Source organism: Penaeus chinensis, chromosome 24 (genome assembly GCF_019202785.1).
Source record: "Penaeus chinensis breed Huanghai No. 1 chromosome 24, ASM1920278v2, whole genome shotgun sequence".
Taxonomy (NCBI): domain Eukaryota; kingdom Metazoa; phylum Arthropoda; class Malacostraca; order Decapoda; family Penaeidae; genus Penaeus; species Penaeus chinensis.
In genome coordinates, this window is record NC_061842.1 from 24,980,708 (window position 1) to 24,985,707 (window position 5,000).

Below are 5,000 nucleotides of genomic sequence, written 5' to 3' on the forward strand. Positions count from 1 at the left end.
ACAGGTTGTGGGAGAACTATGACCTGTAGTTATAAGAGATAATGTTTTTTTCTAAAGTCTTTTTTTTATGTAGTGAAAGGTTTTTATTTACTTTTTATCTTTTTTAATTCTCAAAAAAATAGTAAATTCCTTCTTCCCTTTAGCTCTCTCAGTACTGTTTAGTGATTTTGTAGGGATTATATATGATATTAAAGATAGAATTATAGAAGCCATACTTTGTTGGTGTGTCAACTCCCACTCATTAGCCCATGCACTGTTGTTGGCTTGTACTTGGGCTAGATTCAGTCCCTTTCACTTATTATGGTATTTGACCTTTTTCTTTTTCTTGTATCTGTTTGTGGGTAAGATATAATTATGGTATACTATATTTGGAAACATAGAGACACGTAGGTATTTTAGATGACCCCCATCTAAACAGGGTAAAAAAAAAATTGATGGCCCCACCCTCTCATATAAGACAGGATGATTTTTTGAGCCACTTTTTAGGGGGAAAATGTTTTTTATGTGCCATCAAATATGGTATATACTTTACATAACACATTTCTAAATGTTAGATATATGATTAGAAAAACTGGAGATAGTGCATTTATCTGATCAATTTTCAAAAATTGCAAGAAGAGGGAAAAGAACTAGGTTATTTTCATACATTGTTTGTGGGATTTTGCCCCAAGAAGGTAGTGTGGCACTTGTCCAGATTTTGATATCTACCTTTATCTATGTAGTTTCCTATGTTAGTTGAATACAGAATTGATAATTGTTTGAGAAAAAAAAAAAAAATGATCATATAAAAGATATATAAAGTGTTGGGTATTTTGTCATGGATAAGAGTGCTGGAATGCATTTCACAAACTGAATAAACAAAATAGAATTTAACATTTACGTAGGTACTTATACATGCTTTCCTTCACATTTAGATTCAGAAGTTTGTGAAATGCACCAGTGTTTTAGCATAAGTTGTTTCCCTTTGCCATATGTGAGATGTTATAGTCCATTTAATTACATACTTACAGACAGGTGCAGAGGATTTGGTAAGGCACATTTTTAAGCAGTCATTAGGAATGTATGGTATAGCTACATGTATCTATGAATATGCATGGTAAATGTCTACCACTCTTAAGTGGTTGCCGCATCAGCTCTCTTAACCCTAGCCATCTTCAAGACTTCTTCCTTGGTCTTTTGTGTCGCACAGTTGTCAAGTGTTGTTTGTTTTTTAGGATTGCATCATTTTTGGTAACTTATGGAACAGTGAAGTTGGATTCTACTCTTAGGCTTAAAGATTATAGCCGATATCTTCATTTTATTGATTTACAAAAGCTGCACCATAGCACCTTTTTATTTTAAAGTCACTGTTTTGTTATTTTCTTTTATTTTAATGATGTTTCATTATCATCTGCATTTTCTGTTCTTAGACTATTCAGTCATTTTGTTTGGTATCACTTTCTTCATACATATAGATGATGAAGATGAAAATTCTCCTCATAGTACTCTATTTCTTCTTTTATTTATATATTTATTCATTCTTACTATCCCACAAGAAAACAGTCTATAGTTGGGCTACTTTATCATTTCACAGACTTTATTTGATAGAAAATAATTTGGAATAAGAACATGACACTTGGTTAGACGTCGCACCTGTAGTTTGGTCTGCACACAGCACTGATAGGTGTAGCAATTGTCTGGCACAGAGTGAGCACATGTTACCTGAGCACTTGTTACAAAAACTGGATATTTTCATGGTATTCAGTGTTGTGTCTAGCATAAGGTTCTTGGTGATTGATGTTGATGTTGAAGTTTGAAGTGTCTGAAGAGGATACAAGTTTATGAGCTTGTTGGTGTTCAGAGAAATGAACAGGTAAAGATAATGGTTTGCATTTTCTTTTTTCTTTCTTTTTTTTTGTGAAGGACATTATCTGTTTCAGAGTTTTAATGGTGTTTTTGGTTTTATTAGGATGACAGTATTGTGATCTACATGGTAAGGAACAATATGGGAAAAACACAGTGCACGACTGAAAAAAATCAGATTGATTTTCAAAACTGGTAAAAGCTACTTCAGTGACCCAGTATATTTTCTTTTTGTCATTTAGTGAGTCATTAATGTGGCAGATGAATCAATTATTTGATTTTTGTGTCTTGTCATATTATGTCTTGTTGGCAGTGAAAGCTTTTGTATGAGTCATGACTCTTGGCCTTCACCAGAATTTACTGCCAGTTTAACATGAGAAAAGTTTGGGGTTTTGAGGCAAAGGTTTCTTAACACCAGCCCAATTTCTGTGAATGTTTGTTTTCATCTGAGGGCATTGAGGTGCTCAGCCTCTTGGTTGCCTGCATGTGCAACAGAAGCATGTTTAGAAATTTCAATTTTGTGATGGAAGGATTACATTTGTCTTTGAGGAGTAAAGAAACCTCTTTTGTCTTGAAAAACCTTAGTTGAAGGAAGTTTTATGCATGTCTTGATCAATTAGTTTTCAATGAAATTGATTGGCTCTCTTTGACCAGGATTAGGACCTATGGGCAAAGGTAGGAAGCACTGTCTTCTTTTATTTTACCATGTGCACACCTAGGTCATGTTGTCCTTAGTCTTCTCATGAGGACCTCTGCAATGCGATTACATTGTAGTGTTTGTGTCATGAGACATTTGCAGGTGATGGACCTAACCTGTGGGTGTAGAAGTCTGAAGTTCCTCTACTCTTTTTCTCAGGTTCTATCTGTGATGGTGTATACAAGTTTTTCTTTTGTGACTTTATTATGACGTTGGTATTGGTATTTCAAGCTCATTTTTGTTGTGTGTATTAATCATTCATATGAAATATCTTTGTTGAATGATTTTTTTTTTTTTTTTTTTTTTTTTTTTTTATCTTCTATCTCCAAACACTTTTTCTGCAGTCATATTATTGAAAGTTTTCCAAAGATACACTACAGTTATACTTAGAGAAGGCTACATCTTCTTCAGTTGAATGTTAGATACAAGTTTGCCCACCCTTAATTTTTATTTTTTATTTTTTTGTATCCACATGTAAATTTTCATTTTTCATTCTCCAAATTCCATAAAGATTTTTGCTAATTATTAATAGTATTTTGGCACTGACATTGAGTTAGTGAAATTGGATTTTAAAATTTGCTGAGTGCGTAATTTTTCTATACAGTTATGTAAAAATTATTACCTTTTCATTAATTGGTTTAGTGTCTCTCAGATGCTTGTGATGGCTTTTTATTTGTTTTGATTTTTGCTTATAATAAACAGTAATCGCTTTGCATAATATATTTTTGTACAAATGATTATCTCCCTTTTTTGTTTCATTTATTTATGTTTATGATTTTACTTTTTTTATTTTATTTATTTGTGTTTCTATTTATTTTTTTGGCTTGTAGAATCTTTGATAAGCTTCAGGTATTTGATAGTGATAGTTGATATGCCCTGGCTTTGTACCAACTCCTCTTCCCCAAGCCCTTGGGTAAATGGGGGGGGAGGGGTAATTTCCATCCTGCCTAACAAGCAAAATGGGCAATGGGATCCTGTAGGGATTCTTGGGATTATGGTTAGGTGGGTGCTGCTGCTGGGACATTGCTAGGGAAGGTGGCAGTGGCAGCATCCATCCAGTGACTGCCTAAGGTTTCTCATCTGGGCCATCTACTGGCTGGGGACATAGAACATCCACTCTTTGTTCCAGGAGGAACAATTGCTCCTGTCAAGGAAAATGAAGCTTCTGAAAGCTACTCAGAGGTGAGTAGACATGGCAGGAACACAGGTAGTGAAGATCATTTCATCTATTATTCAGGCTGCAGTACAGGCATGCTGACATGTACATAAACTTCCATGGCAGATAGCTGTCCTTGATGGGATAATCACATTATCTTTGGAAGTAGGAACCCAGAGAGTGAGATTTATGAGTCCTGGTACCAGCATTCTCACCTGCATCACTGAACCTTGTGCAGTGATGCAGGTAATGTGGCCAAAGAGATTGACCTTGTACTTGTTAGTACTTGCGGGAGGATCTTCTAGAATGGCAAGTTTTGCTGTAGTGCAGAGTTCAGTGGAAGTCATAAAATGTTTGTTGCTGTCCTCCAGGTCAACTGGACTTGATCAATCCTCGATGTGTAAGATCCAGACACTGCTGAGGATTGACAAGGAACAACATATCAGGAATGTTACTTCAAAGGTTAAAGGCCACTTTTTGACCTGAGAAAGCTGAACTGAAAGTCCTCTTCACAAATTGATGGGGCTGCTGGAATTGCAGCAATTTCTAAGGAATTGTACTGCTCAGCATACCAAGAAAAGTGCTCTGTTTCACCCTTCTGAGATGTATCAGAGACCAAAACTATCTGGATTCATACCTGGCAAATCCAGAAAAGACTTAATTCTTGTCATTTTGGAGCACTGTCCTGAATTTAGTTGAAAGCTGTTCACAGCCTATATCATCCTCATGCCTTTATACTGATACTGAAAATGCTGTTAACCCCTTGGTGACGGGTGAAGAAGACTAAAAAATAACTCTACACTCTGGCAATCAATGGCAACGCACCGGATTTGAGCACGGGAGTTTGGCACATCAAGCCGAATCACCAACTCGTAGTGCTTTGGTGTGCTGCCGCGGCGTACAGCTGCACTCCACATTTTGAGTGGTTTGTTTTGACGTCTATAGACATGACCCGTCGTTAAGGAGTTAATTGCGATAACCATATCTCTCATTCCTGTGAAGTCAGGACTGAGGCAGGGGCTTTTCTTGTACCAACAGTTATATGGGCCGGTTAGTAGATAGAACTATCATCATGTTAATCAATCTTGACTTTCCTGATGGCAGCTTTTGATGGGTTAAGAAGTCTCTAGGGTCAAGACCAAGATTGAGTACTTTTGGGGAATGCTAGGAAAGTTTAGTCAGTATGTGTTTGTGACAAAGACATTGAAGTCTCACAGGGGTTTCCATATCTTGGCAGTGTATTGCATGACTCAGCTGTCAGACCAGTTATTCAACTGGCAGGCTGGGCTGGCACAAAAGTAGGTG

The 5,000-nt window shown here is 36.4% G+C and overlaps 1 protein-coding gene across 7 annotated transcripts in view; it reads left to right on the forward strand.

Annotated features, from left to right (window-relative positions):
- LOC125038367 (dnaJ homolog subfamily C member 5-like) overlaps nt 1-5,000 on the forward strand; it is a 51,763-nt gene that overhangs the window by 18,278 nt on the left and 28,485 nt on the right. The gene's annotated exons all lie outside the window — the stretch shown is intronic.